We start from the raw sequence: 15,808 nt of genomic DNA on the forward strand, positions 1-15,808 counted from the left end.
TATATAGCTCTTGAAAATCAGACCTGAGAAGTCCAAGCAAGAGACCCAAATATAGTCTGGACACAGAAGACAACTTGAAAAGACTTCATGAAAATGAATGATTTTTCTCAGGAGTGTCTACATCAAAGAGGTTTGATGAAAAAAAACACACAAAAAACAGCTGTTAATTGAAGGAGTATTGCTCCTTCATTTGTAGTCTGGATCCCATTCCATCCTCTTGTCTGGTATCATCCACCCCTTCCTCCCATCAGTGTTAAAACACGTCCAGCCTCTGCTGTCTCCAAAGACAGAGCCACGGGAAGGGAAAGTGGAAGTGTGGGAGACAGGGACAGAGAAGGACAAAACCAAGAGGCTGGGGGCCTCCAGGTAAAACGGGGCCTCCAGGCAAGACGCAGCCCCTCCAAGGACAACACAGTTCCTCCTAAGGTGGCAATGGCCTCCTTGCTGCTAGATCTACGGGGTGGCCTAGCCTCTGCAAGGACTATCTTCTTCCTCCAACTCAGGGTCGGGGCCTTGAGTGATGCTTCCTCTTCCCTGCCTGCCTTTGTCCTCCCTGATGCTCACCAAGTGCCCTACCTGATTGGAATTGTAAAGAAAATTACAATAGGCAACTCTACAAACTGACACACAAATCCTTACCCACTTTAACTGTATGTACTCCTTCACTTGGGCCTTATTCTTAGATGGAGTCAGTCTATTTCTTTTTCACATAAGATTTTTCACTTTAATCTGAATGGTACAATGTTTCTGGAATGATGATTCCCCATTTTTTAAATTGGAATAATTATTCTAACAAATGTACAAAATTTGGAAAATAAGTGTATTTGAATCATTTCAGAGAGTAGATCAAGTTTCACACTAGCAGATTTGAGTTTTTGGCACCTCTGAAAAGAAGTATTCTGAGTTAAGGTAAGTGGCCATACAGGTTCTAACTACCTATGGTAAACCATTTCTCTAACTGAGGGTGTGTAGTCCTAGAAGAGTGTAATCATTTAGTTTTTCCAGCTCTATGTTTGAGAGGGCCACAAAAAACACACACTTAAAGAGAATGAGGTGTTCGCTAAATTCATGACTGGTGGCTAGAGGGTGGAAGAGAAATATTGAGACAAAAGGGGAAAGATGACAGGCTGGACAAGGAGGTCACATGGGCAGTCCACAGTCCACGTGCTGTACGTACGTGGTCTTATTTCCCATTAGCACAGTTGTTCCAGAAGCAAGAACTTGCCGGGTATAACCTCACTCCATTCTTCTGCATAATTACAAAGGTGTATATAGATGTTTTTCCCATCTTGGTGAGTTGGCCTAAAGTTTGTTCTACTGCATTTGTGACCACAGATTCACCAGTGCACTTTCTGTGGCCTCTTTTACAATATTACTCACTTCATCAATAACAAAAGCAGTCCCTTGGGCAACCTAGTAGTCTTCCATCTTTCCTTCTGCATGTCGTCTCTGCCTCCCTCATTCCCCAGTTTTTCAGTCTTCTGATCCATATACCTAATTTAGTAGCAGTTTTGTTAGTGATTTTCTTGTTATTGAGACACTCCAAAGTTGTCAAATTACTTTTCCTATAAGTAACTGTTTTTGTACTACTTTTATCAGTTTATATTAGTTAAATCATGTAATTGCACTAATGAGTACAACAGCCCTAAACAAGTTCAGGGACAAGCAGAACTGGCTTTTGTAAGCACAACTCAACTCGGTAGGAAGAGAAAGAGTCAAAGCAGACAGTGGCCAGCCGGTCTCAGCACTTTGTTGCCTATAGGTAAATAGATTCACCAGGAAAAGTGAGTCGACTTCCTCACTGTGCGCCTCAGTTCTGCTCTTCTACTCTTGGCTTTTTACAGCTTCAGTTAATACCAAATGCTGAATTTCAGTGCAAATAAGCAATTTCTGGCAAACATTTTTTTCACCTACAGACTCCTCAAATTTATTCCACTTTTCCATTTAAAACAAGCAAAAATTGATGACTGATCCCTCAATCTCAAGGAAAAACAGCCTATCGTCTACCAAGCTGCCAAAACTAGAAACTGCAAATACGTACAGATAGATGATAGATAACTAGACAGACAGATAGATAGATTTGGTTAATCCTCACCCAAGGATATTTCTTCCATTGATTTTCAGAGAGATTAGAATGGGGGAGGGAAACAGGGGGAGAGAAACAGAGAGAGAAGCATTGATGTGACAGAGACATCAATTGGTTGCTTTCTGCATGCTGCCAAACCTGCAACCCAGGTACTTGCCCATGACCAGGAATCAAACCTGAGATCCTTTGGTCCAGGCTGATGCTCTAACCACTGAGCGACACCAGCCAAGGCTGAAAATACATTTCTAACCTTTTCCTCTCAATTAAACTTCTATCTCCCCCCCCCCCCCCGTCTGTATTGTCTAAATTGTTCAGATAACCACCATCTCTGAATTACTTTCTTCCACAGAACCACCTTCCTGGAACAGGAGACTCCTTTCCCACCTCTCAGCTTACATTTTCAACAAGCAAGGCCAGTTGAGATGTCACTCTCTGTCCTCCCCACAGAGCCTGAGTCCAAAACCCTTTATACCCAGTGACACAGCATGTCAAATGAGTCCTGTCGGTCCAGTACATCTATCTTCTTGACTGTTGTATTCCTGACACATATCTAACAGAATAGAACTCTCAGGAAATACATGTTTAGTAATTTTGTCTTTTGTGCAATAAACATATGGGAAAAAATTTCTAGTATTTAAAATATAAAGCTTAGAAAATGAGATGAATCCAAGTGAAAGTCTCTACTGCTACATATTCCAAATGATGTGACAATGGGGGCAGGGGGACAGGCAGTATTTTTAGGTTAGGGTATAAGTAAAAGTACTCTGTTCATTTTCATCTTATTTTAGATATTCTCTAGATTTTATATATGTATACATGTGTGCATACATGTAAGTGTGCGCTTGGGATCTAAACATATGGAACAGTTAAATACAAAGTAAGGATTATAGTAAAAAATTACATTTAATGATCAAAATAACAAATCACTCAAGAAGTTCCAAAGTGGCAAACACTACAACTATTATCTGTATTGAAGGGAGAGGTCAAAAATCCTTTTGAAACCTGTTGAAAGCTGTAAACCCTTTCACTAGAAAAACAGACCCATACTAGAAATGTTAAGCTCAGACTCACAGTCCAAGGACACTCCCCCTTCTCCCCCCAATCTATGAATAACACTCTGAGAGTCTGAGGAAGAAGTTAACCCAAACTTCCCTCTCTCCAAGTGGTGACCCTGGGCACTCCCATTTTATCTCCTGTGAACTTCAGGCCATGCACAGCAGAGAGCAAGTACTTTTAAAAAATGTCAGTCATTGCTGTTACTAGAGAACCAGAGGCAAGACCAGAGCAGCTATGAGATACCACACACTATTCAGGAAGCCACTGCATCCAAGCACACAATCCACCCCCAATCCTCAAATATTAGAAGTGACAACTGAATATGCTTTCGCTTTTCCAAGATGACAGTGCAAAAGTTAAAATTAAAATATAATGAACACCCTCCAACATGAAGTGTTGCTTACAAAAGTGATACTGTTTTAAAAAAAGTTCTAGGGTAATAAGTTCTAGGGTAATAAATTCAAAAATATACACAACTTTGGAAAATCTGTTTGCTATTCCAAAGGCATAATACATCTCCACTATATAAATAACTGGATCACAACTCCTACACCAATTAGGATTATAGTTAAACAATGGACCTAATAACATCACCATAAAAGTTCCAAGCAAACTATCAGAATCAGCTCAAATAATGTTGAACTACCGTTCAGCTTTCTGGTGTGGGATATCCCTGACCTCAACGGCCATGTCTATAAAAACTATTAAAACTTTCTAGTCAAAACCAGCATATCTGATGCTTAGCTATGCTGTGTGGCTAGTCCTCACCTATGCTTTTCCAATGCTGCAATCTGCAGTAGACTTGGAAGTAACAAGCTAGACAGATCCCATTATCTGCTCTTCCCTCATTTTTCGAACTGTTTCCAGGTCTGTTACCAAACGTGTTCTGAAGGAGGGGCGAGAGGGGAAGCAAGGGCTTTGGGTCCTCTGAATTTTACACCAAATTACAGTCTGGGAGAGAACTATAGCAATCTGCATTCGATTCCTCAATTCTGTAGGAGAGCTGTAGGCTATTAAGTCTGAAATTAGCAGGTACTGAGTAATAACAACAGTTGTTGAAGATGGTAAACTTAAGAGAAGACTGCTGGCACAGTACTCACAGCAAGTTAATTCTCTCTTTACAGAAAGGTGACAGGTATGGTATAGACAGAGGCGCTGACATTGTCAAGGTCTGAACACAGAGCCCTGGGCCAGCAGTGTGGACATGAAGGTTTACAAATGTCTGAATGCTTTGGGAAGAAAACCACTGAATTTATATAAATTTCTCTGCGACTATTTCTCAAAAAAAAAAAACATGTAAACTGCAGTCTATATGAGACAAACTGGAAGACCTGTTAGCACCTTCCTAAACAGATTAAAGCTAATAGATTAAATAATCTAAAACGACACAGAAAACCCTTAATTTTCCTGGAATACAGTATTTCAATGTTTTAAAAAACAGTTTAATAGCTGCTTTAAGAATTTGCTTTTAAAAAAATGCCAACCTAAAATCTGTAGAATACATAAAATTAACACTTTCACCAATTTAAATTTTTCTTTTGAGATACCATTGTTAAGACTATACCGAGCCCTGGCTGGTGTGGCTCAACTGGTTGGAACATCATCTCATGCACCGAAAGGTTGCCAGTTTGATTCCTGGTCAGGGCACATACCGTCCCCTCTCTAAAATCAGTAAAAAGATATCCTCAAGTGAGGATTAAAAAAAAATTTCTTTAACTATACCTGGACAAATATCTTATGTGAGTTCCATAATTATAGTGCAACAGAAAACTGAACTCAGAGAAGACACCAATGTTAATCTTCACTCTGCCACCAAGTAGCTAGCTGTATTTCTAATTAATTTTACCTCTGTGGGCTTCAGTTTCTGAGTTCTTAGAGATTTAAAATCCTAAGACTGCAACTGCAATATTACACTATTTTCAGGCCATTATTTACAGACCAAAACTCGAAGTCTCAGAACATGACTGTCATACTTCAAAGTGTTTCATTCACACTGAACACTACATGAATAATCAAAAAGAATGAAAAGTTTCCCTCTCAGTCCTATAATTCCAGACAAATGACAATGGCACTGATAAAAACAAAATACTCCGAGCTACTAGATTAAGGCTGATTAAATGTATTGTTAATTATTACTAAACATTTGGTAAACATATTCTTTACAAATTATCAATAAACTTCCCTACCCTCACTTCCACACAGAAAATTGTAAACTGGAAGTTAATAATCCAGCTTTTATTTGTCTGCTCATAAAATTACCTAGTAATACAATTTTTGTGGCAATATAATGACTTTGGGAAAACATCTGATCTATGTTTTTTATCTTGAGCTGTAATATCATGATTTTATAAAAACTTACACTGAGTTACAGATTAAAAACCTTCACAGTGAAAATCAAACACACTCTCAATACAGTATTCTGAACTTGAAAGCCCAGAGTGTTATGGGCTTGACTTCAGTGCTAACAGTCATGGTCATTTAGGATCTCAAAACACTCTCTGCCAGAAAGCATTTCACTCTGAGACTGGAGTTCAGCCAATCGTAGACACTTAAATGCTATGTGCCCGAATGCTCTGCAGTTTTGCTTGGTGACTCTATTTGCACCCTCTAAAACATAAAAAAAACAGCAGCTGTGAAAAACACAGGTACACAGGGCAACTTCTGTCAACTACCTTATTCATTGCGCCCTTTGGTCTTCACCGATTGCCCGTCCCCTCCCTAGATTATCTAAGGTGTGAAGAAGCAAATATTGCTGATTCATCAGTTACTCATTTGTACAATGGCCTGTACTGCAAGTGACCCACTAAAGGGAAACGGGGAAACAGATTCTAGTCTGATAACAAGTATCACTAATCAGATATTAATCAAAAAGGAACATGGACCTTACAATAACACCAGGGAAAGTTTCATCCAAAAAGGTTTTCAAATTAAGCTTCCACACTAAATGTCAACCAGCATATTCTATCAATTGTTTGTTTTTATTTACCTGCTAAAAACACAAATAAAGAAAAAATGCTTTTGACTTTCAAATGCTTAGATTTTTAAAAGGTAACTATCCACAGGAACTTCAAGCCTACTTTTAAAGGTTCCTGGTATTCTCTGACCACGCAAAGTTGTGATAAACCATGCAGCAATGGATTACAGTACTATACAGTTTGTGTGGAGGTCGAGGGTACAAGGCAAGGCAGAAATTATACAGATAATAAAATCTCAAGAATGAAACACAGAGATACTATAATGTAATCAACAAAGGGAAAGAAAAATTGTGTTCAGAAAGCAGTCTTTAAAGAACAGATTTTAAAGGACTTGACATTTTCAGAAAAAATATTTGAAGAGGGAATATTTAACATGTTCAGAGAAAGACACAACTTGTAAATCTATATCAAATTGGTCACTATGTTTTTATCCCTGTATTTTGAGTTTTGACAATAAAACAAAGCTTTCTGAATCCTAAAAACAAAATGTTCTCATTTTTCAAAGATGTTTCTAAAAAAGGAATCTTGCTCATTAGTCTGCCTTAATAAAAGCTGAAACAACAAATACACTTTAAAAAAACTGACAAATGCTAGCAATTTTAAGGAATAATTCAAAAGCATTTTTTAAACATACATTATTATGTGTAATACAAATAAATGAAAGGGGTTCTGAGCAAGCTATTATTCAATTAGAGCAGGGCTTGGCCTTTTACACTGTGAGGGCTCTGCACTTTGGGGCCAAGTAATACTCATCTGTGTGTGCCCATTCCTCCCCCTCTATGCCACTCTCCATAAAGAAGAATGATCACTTTAAAAAGGCAATTCTGGTTTAAAACCCTCCAACTGTTCTTGGAACAGAGCAAAATTTTCATCTATGCTAGGACCTCCCAGACCCAGTAGGAGGTAGCTGCCACTTCTCCCAGCCCTTCCCTCAGACTCAGTCTCATTCAAATTAGTTCTTCCAAATCACTCTGCCCTTCCTCAGCTCAGAGTGTATGAACTCTTATCTGTGCCTAGAAGGCCCTCTCCCTCAACCCCATCCTCTCTTAGGAAAGGAAGCCTCCAGATCCCTTAAGGCATAGTGGATGATCTCAGAACTGCCTACTCTCATATCTGATTACTTGACTATCTATCTGCCTCAGTATCTGGATAGCAAGCTCCCAAAAGGTGGGCAACATATCCCTTTTGTTCATCATTATAACCCTGGGATTTATTCATAAATTATTTAGTTCATATTGTGTACCATTCTAAAATCTGCGTTCGTATCAATAAACAAAATAGAAACCCTCAATCTCATCAAGTTTACATTCAAGTATGAGAAGACAGATCATATATAAAATATGGAAATTACATGGCATGCTATAATGTATAAAGTGCTACAAAGAAAAATAAAGCAGGGAAGGGAGATGAGGGGTGCCTGTCATAATAGGGGTGCTCGAGGAAGTGTGGAATTGAGAGTGATCAATAAGTTTCATGTACAGAAGCTTTGAGAGTTCAAATGTCAACTACCTTCCTTTAAATAAAACAATTCACTTTCCTAATTTTTTCTAGGCAACAGCCTTAGGAAAAAAGTTCTGGTACCATTCATTGCTGTATTGCTAGTATCTGATTGATCAAAAACATCTGCTCAAGTAAGGAATGAATCCTTTTCTTTCAGTGGCCCTCCTCCTATCAGGCCTTGATTCTCAATAGGGGGGATCTACTGAAGTTTAAAAATATTTTTTCACTATTGTAATTGCTGTTTTTGGTTAATAAAATATGTTTTAATCTTAAAGCAAAATAAAGGTAAGAAAAATTTATTGCTATTAAAAGGGGCACATTTTTAAAGACTGAAAAGTGTAATCTAGGTCACGGAAATTACTCCACCTGAAACAGTAAGTACTGCATGCACTAGATGCAGCCATCAAGTCAGTTAACATTTTATATAATTTATGCACTTTCTATTACACCCTTTTCTTTCTTTCCTTTTTTTTTGTTAATTCTCACCTGAGGGTATTTTTAACTTTGATTTTTTTAGAGAGAGTAAATGGGAGGGAGGAGGGCAAGAGAGACACATAGATTGGTTACCTCCCACACCTGCCTGGACCAGGGCAGGGGATCGAACCTACAACCCAGCCACGTGCCCTTAACCTGGAATTGAGCTCATGACCCTTTGGTGCAGGGTGCAGGGCCAATGCTCCAACCACTGAGCAACACTGGCCAGGGCCTAGTCCACCCTTTTCTAATGAAGACCTCCATGTTTGTTTATTTCTCTAAAACTGAGGTGGGAGGTGTCTTAGGTATGCCTAGTTGAACAAAGTTTACTAAACATCTATAGTATGCCTCGCCCTGGGCTGAGCAAAGAGATTACAAACATAAAAGGATCTGTCCCACAAGGAACTTCCATTAATTAATTAGACTCCATGCCTAGGGCACTATGGAAACAGGGAAGCACTCAGCACCACCTTAAAAATAAAGACAAGGATTCCTGAAGGACTCCTGAAATACCTTCACAAGGACAGGTTAAAGGAAAACACTCAATTTCAGGCAAAGAAACTATGAAGAGCAAAGGCAACACCATGATTTTAGGGGTTTGGTGGTAGGGGAAGGCAGTGAGTGGTCAATGTAGGCTGACCAAAGGTGGCCCTGCCAAAAGGATGAGGCAGAGAAGAAAGGCCCCATCGGCCCAAGCCTGCTGTGCTCAGGGGCCTGGGCACTTCTTATTTAGGCAGGGGACAGTCACTAAGGAGTTTCTGAAGGGTCTTAACAATCAGGATATACCCATTTTTAAAAAAAATTTTGATTGATTGACTGATTGATTTTTAGAGAGGGGGGAAGGGAGAAAGACTGATTTGTTGTTCCATTTATTTATGCATTCATTGGTTGCTTCTTGTGTGTGCCCTGACTAGGGATTGAGCCCACAACCTTGGCATATCTGGACAACACTAACCAACGGAGCTACCTGACAAGCGTAGGATATACTTTTTAAAGCAACTTCTAGCTGCAGTGTGACTAACATGGTGTGTGTAAATAAAAGAGAACGTTTTATCTTTATCATGCAAATAAATACCATAATAATTCAGACTTCATAAAGAACATTTTCAGTGAAGACTGTCTTAATGATCATCAAACTCCCCCTAAAACTTAAGTAGCGTGCTTTCAAATTCGAGTAAATATGAAATGTCTTCCATGTTACTTACACAATGCACTCTGTGGCCCAGGTCTCACTAGCAGGGAAGTAGGGTTGACACTAAAGAAGGAACTAGACCCTGACAGAGGTGCAAAAGTGGTGGCATCATTCACCTGTAACCCTTCATGATTAAATAGGAGCGATGGCTGCTTCACCATAAAAATTGTGAAAAGACAATGTTTATAAAGGCAATGAAGGTATAAAAGGTACTGAGGTTTTAGGGGGTGAGAGGGAAGGGAAACATGAGCTCAATTAATTTTCCCTGTTCCTAAGGAAGACATTTACACTCAGGAAAAATAAATCCTTAGAACACTAGGGGGAAAAACCGTGTCAATGTAGGTATTATCGTCCTTCTTTTAATAAGAGAGCCTAATGGCTTTCTACCTTACAATTCAATATGCCAATAAAGAAATTCATTTTCTAATTATGATAACTCCTGAAATAGAGTAGTTCCAAAGACATCAGCCAGTACAACAATTAGGAGAAAAAGTTTAAAATGAACTAGACTAAACCAACATCAGTTCTGTTGAGTTGAACCCTCTCAGAAGGCAGTGCCTCATTCGCTGTGTACTCTAAAATTAGCTTTTACAGAAAAAGGAGAACTCTTTACAGGAATAAAGTTTTACAAAAGAGCATAAACAACAAAACCCCTACAGCAGTGTCTGTTTTTTAACAATGTATTTTCCATAAATACAACATAATTGTTTTCTTTTCTCCATGAGCAAAAGGTTGAGTCAATAATCTTACAGGAAGAATTACAAGAATATACTCCGAGATTTTCTTGCATTTACCAATCTGAAATGTCCTTAAACATGAGAACTCTGCAAGAGTACAAGCATGTGTTAATGAAAGCATATTTAAAACTTGTGCCTTTAACATTAGGACAATAGCAAATGGATTTAAACTAACATATCTATACAGCTTTTTGCAATCTCAAGGGAGCATCATAAAGATAACACATATTACTAAAATTAGGCCTAGATTATAATCCTAGTTATCATATGAAAAGTATGAACTCTAGCATGCCACTGAAGAGTGAAAGGAGTTCCTCAGTCACTTCTTGGTTAGCAAAACCACACAGATCTATCACTACAAAAACTTGTAAATATTGTTGCAAACCCACGTAGAGTAGTGGGGCTACTTGCAGGCGCTGTTTACTGTTATTACCATTAACAACGTGATCTTCCCAACTTGCACTTAAATATTTTAGAATTGTCTTATATAAAGATTGCCTCAAAAAAAACAAATCACTAAGCAAAATACCTGTTTCCACTGAGTTTATGTATTTGTTAAAACTTGTGCTTATTTGTGGAAATCAGATTAAATTCAACAAAATCTCCAAATCTCAACTTTAAAAACATCTCAATCCCTAGGAACATTAAATAAAATCAAATTTCTCCCTGAATGTGCTGTCATTTAATTTCAGCTACTCTTCTACAAAACATGTTAAAACGAGTGCTAGAAACTTTTGTACCCATATTATCATCTATTTTCTCTCTGGCTACTACTCAAATAAAGTATGACTCTGTTCTCCAAATATACATTCTGTCCTCAGTACCTGATTTCTCTGTCCAAATATACGTGATCAAGCAAAAAAAAATTTTTTTTAAATTAAAATTGACACAGAAAGAATACTGAAAATAGTAATAAGGTAAGCACCATTTTCAAAATTCTCAGTAAGAATCTCAATAATTTAAAAAATAGTAAAACCAGCCAACATCAACAAAAGTCATATGAGGCTGATGTTATTATCCATTTCTCCTTTAGAGATGAAAAAAGTGAAGCACCAATAGGGTAATTCCTAATCAGAAAGAAGCCATGCCATTATTGCATGTAAATAAGTCATCTCACATTAACTTTTCAAAATACAGGATGAAATTTATTTATAACCAAACACAAGTTCCAAAGGAAAGTACACAAGTCAAATTTATGGATGAATAACAAACTTGCTAATCTGATGCCTTTCAGAAATTATTTCACTTTAAGCAAGTTAAGCAAGCTTCCGTCAAGTGATTTCTTATAGCCTGATTATAAAACTGTCTTTCAGTATATTAAACACAGAGAAAAGTTGAAAAGCCACAACCATTTCAACTTCTGTAAATTACTGGGACTGTAAATTAGAGGGAGCCAGGCAGGTGGGGAAGCAAGGAAATTGCACACTGTACATACTATCTGACCACCCCAGAGAAGTGAACATCACTCTTTCCCGACCTCTCCCCTTAGTCTTTGCAAACTACAACTTAGCACCTATTTCAAGTGCATTTAAAATACTTAATACAACTTAAAATAAGAGACCAGCTAAATATTAAGAGAGAAAAAACTTTCAAAAGGGAAAATAACTTGTAGGCTTACTTAACAATATTCATCTTCAAGTTGGCATTATCTTTTTTAAAAACCCTCATACTTAAAAACTAATTTCCCTGCACAGTCCAGAGATATTCTCCCATTCCTTCAGTTACCCCAAACTTCAAACTTCCACTTAAGATTAGGACAAGATACATTGCAGCCAGGAGGGGCTCTCGAAAGCATAAGAGCTACCGTACAGATAATTTCCTCAAGTTTCACGTCAGGCAGAATTAAAGACAATTTTACAAAAAAGGGTGGGTGGGTAATATATTAACTGCACAAAGAATTGCAATACAAAGTTACACTTAAGTCTTAACTCTTAAATCTACGTTCTGATTGGACAAGACCCAGAAGCAGGTAGGTTAAGAATTCCCGACCTGTCCCTTTCTCGACTGTTTCCTAGCCCTATTTCGAACACGGGACTTATTCAGATTTTTTTTTTTCCTAGTTCTTTCAGAATCTGCCTCTGCTTAAACCTTTCCAAAGAACCGGAGCTTCCCAAACACTCACAGAGCAACAGGATCTCCACTTCCTGGTCCGAATGACCCTGCCCCCTCCCCGCCCGGCCGGCCGGCGGCCCCAGGCTCCGGGGCGGAGGGCAGGGCGAGGCCGTCGCAGTGCGGGCCAGACCCGCGGAGGGGCCCGGACCCCGACCTGTCCTGCCCGGACTCCAGACCACGCTCCTGCTGGGATCCCAGCCCTGCCCAGACCCCAGGCTGCGACCCCGGCCCTGCCCGGACTCTGGACTGCGACCCGGGCCCTGCCCCTCCCGACCCTAGGCCCTGCCGGACCTCGACCCTGTCCTACCCAGACCCCGGCCCTACCCAGACCCCCGCCCTTCCCGGACCTTGCCCAAACCCCGGCCCCAGCCCGTACTCCGGCCCTGCAAGCCGCCGCCGCCCTGCTCGCCGCCCGACTCTGGCCCGGTCCTGCCCGCCGCCCTGCCGGCCGCGTCCTCCGGGAAGATGGCGGCCCGTGACAGGCGGGCGCGGCGCGGGTCCGAGACAGCAGCCGGGCGCGGTGGGGAGAGCGGAGGAAGGGAGAGGGGGCACGGGACCTGCTCGCCCGCCGCGCTCACCTGTCAGCGCCGCCGCCGCCCGGCCGCCGACCGCCGCAGCCCCGGTGCCCGGCGACCGCGCCACGCGCGGACCGGCCGTGAGGGAGGGGCGGGAGCAGGGGCACGGCCGGCCCGGGCGAGCGGCGGGGGAAGGCGCGGCGGGGGCTAGCGGCGTACGGGAGCAGTTCCTTCCCGTTTCGGGCCCGAAAATGTCTCAACCTCGCGACTCCGGGGCCCCAACGCTCCTTCCCGTTCGCATGAGAACACACAGCTCCTGCTTCCGGGACTCGGAGGAAGTCCCGCCCCGTTTGCCCGCGCACCCGCACACTCAGCCGCAGGGCCCGCCGACTGGCGCTCGGAGCCCGGGAGAGCCTCACGTCATGAAGACGCGACGGCCTGATTGGCCGCGCGCGACGTCCAGCCCACCCCCATCTCCTGGCCTCTCCGCGCGCGCGCGCCCCCTTTCCCCCGCGCTTATGATTGGCGCGGGCGCGCACGCAGCCAGGCCCGGCCCCGCGCATACCGCCCCGCCCCGTGCACGCTGCTCGGCCCCGCCCCGCCCTCCCCTGCGCCCCAAGGCGACCTGAGGAGGCGGTGCGGGCTGGCAGACCGCAGGCTGCGCCCTCCTCACCCCGCGACCGCGTCCGCGGGGCTCTCCTCCCGAGGCCTGCGTCCCCGGTGGAGGTCCGGGAGCCCCCTGAGCCTGCTGAGCAGAAGGCGCGCTGGCCGCACGTGCCTTCAGTCTCTCCTCGTTCCTCCACCTGTCAGCTGTTTTCTCGAGGATTTCAGGGGGAGTGCTGAGATTCAGGTGTCCTCCCGAACTCGACAGTATGTCACCCACCTCTGACCCATTTTATCGGGAGAAAGAAACAAAAGAAAAGCATGTACACCTTTTTTAAACGTGCCCGATATCCTGTATAGCTGCTCTAATTGATTATTGATGGTATAGACATATAGATGAATTAGGCCAAATTGTAGTATTCAACCCGTTATAAAGGCTTTCTGGGTCTCTCTGTCCAGGCTTCTGTCCCGTGCTTCTTATTTGTACTTCTTCTGCATCCTGGGCTTACACTATCTCCTGGGAGGTCGCAGCGTTGCCGTCAGTGCGGGGCGCTTCCTGCTTGATGATGTTTTTCACATCCTAGCTCTAAGCCACTTGTAAGTTAAATAATGATATTCATGATACTGTCTTTAAGGAGAATAATCACTGAGATTATTGAAGACTGAGATTCCTGCTAACACTGAAATCATGTACATATTTTAGAAGAAGAAAAAACAGCGTTGAAAGCTCACTTTCCAAGAGAAGCTCTCTGTTGGGTATGTTCTCAGGTGCCTTGTTTATGCTTATGTCCATTTGTAACCTTTGAGACCAAGGCCTCTACTCTTGGCCTGTGACATCATCCCTGGGCCCAGTTCTGTGGTCTACCTGTGAAAGGTCAGGAATTCTCCAAAGTTGGAAAGTCATCTTCTTGCTGTACAGACAAGTTCCTCGATTACCGAAAAGACTAAACACCTAAGTGAGAGGAGAATACATTATATTTAAATGGCATCTCTTACTTTCTGTTCATGTCGTGTGATCCTTGTTGAACAATCAACACCAAGCATTTTATTTCTCTATGATTTTTATTTTTATTTTTTTGACCTGTGTTTCAAATAAAACATCCACTTTCACCTTGGGATGTGAGGTCATAATATAAAACACATGTTTATGGTATTTCTATTTTAAAAAGTAAGATCAACTTTAACACAAATTTCTCAAAACCATGTCAGGCAGTTACAAGCCCTACCATCCCTACCTAAAAACTCTTTCCTTCTCCCTCTAAGGATGGTTTTGCTCTGCTCCCAATTGTTTTCATAGCGTGGAGGCTGGTCTCTGCTTCTGGGTCTCCTTACCCCATCACACATTATGCCGACATTTCCTTAAAAAGCCTCCTCACCATCCACCTGTGAATGGAGACCTGTTGTCTGCCCCAGAGGGTGAGATCCACATTGTGTTCCATGGACTAGAAAGCCCTAGCCTGTCTCAGTCTGCCCCATCTCCTTTCCAGCCCTAGGTCAGACACCCTAACCTTTCATTCACACTGAAGTAACAAGTATTTGGAAGTCACTGCCGTAGTTGCTGGGTGCAGATGGGAGTAATACACAGGCTTTACACTATAAGACCTAACTGGTTACTGAAAGGCAAATCAACTGACAGTCGCCATAGTGTGTAGTGAGTCCTGTTAAACACCATGCAAGCCCAGCTTGGCAAGGCTCAGCGGTTGAACATCAACCTAGGATCCAGGAGGTCACTGTTCAAGTCCCAGTCAGGGCACATGCCCCGATTGCTGGCTCAGCCCCCATTGGGGTATATGCAGGAGGCAGCTAACCAATGACTCTTTCATCATTGATGTTTTGGTCTCTTTCTCTCCCTCTCCCTTCCTCTCTCTGAAATCAATAAAAGAGATACTTAAAAAACAAAACAAAACACCAGAACAAAACAATCATGGGTTCCCAGATGTTTGCTGCTCCTGAAGTTAAGTGTGGGGCGCCTTTTCATTCCTTAGCACTGTAATACTTTAGTGTCTTTTCATCTGTGCTTTACCCTCTGCCGGAAGTGTCCTTCCTCTGCTTCCACTTCTGTTAATCTAGCTAATTTCTCAAACTACAGCTCAAATGTCAACCATAAACTTTTTCCTTTTAGAGATTCCTTTCCCCTTCTGGGTCCTCTTAGCAGTCTGTTCATAGCTCTATTACAATGATATTTATATGACTATCTGCCAAACAAGGGAGTAGGCCCATAGGAGTGATATCTAGCACCATGTGGGGGGGTGGAAGGCAGGGGCATAGGATCTCCTTAAAAATGTTTGTTGAATTAACCAATGAAAAAAGCAAGACATTATTCTCTTGGTAAAAGCCTAAATTTCAGCTAATATATGGAAACATTCTTTTATTTCCAGTGAAAAATAAACACCTTTTCTCTGTGCGGTATGTATCATCTTTGGAAATTACCTTACCTGTATGTTAGCAAACTCATTTTCTGTGCTCATACTCTATTTCTAATGATCTAGAACTATCCATTTATCCATGAATTAAACACCCTGCAAGCCCCTACTCTGCCTCAGGGGGCTGTGCTAAGT

At 41.8% G+C, this 15,808-nt stretch overlaps 1 protein-coding gene across 5 annotated transcripts in view; it reads right to left on the reverse strand.

Annotated features, from left to right (window-relative positions):
• LARP4B (La ribonucleoprotein 4B) overlaps nt 1-12,792 on the reverse strand; it is a 74,791-nt gene extending 61,999 nt beyond the window's left edge. For all 5 annotated transcript variants that reach the window (XM_081132630.1, XM_081132629.1, XM_081132628.1 and 2 more), the window contains exon 1: nt 12,711-12,792. The gene's annotated coding sequence lies outside the window, so the exon portion shown is untranslated. The remainder of the gene's footprint in view (nt 1-12,710) is intronic.
• Nucleotides 12,793-15,808: the final 3,016 nt, after the last annotated feature.

The sequence above is a fragment of the Miniopterus schreibersii genome (genome assembly GCF_964146895.1).
Source record: "Miniopterus schreibersii genome assembly, chromosome: 1".
Taxonomy (NCBI): domain Eukaryota; kingdom Metazoa; phylum Chordata; class Mammalia; order Chiroptera; family Miniopteridae; genus Miniopterus; species Miniopterus schreibersii.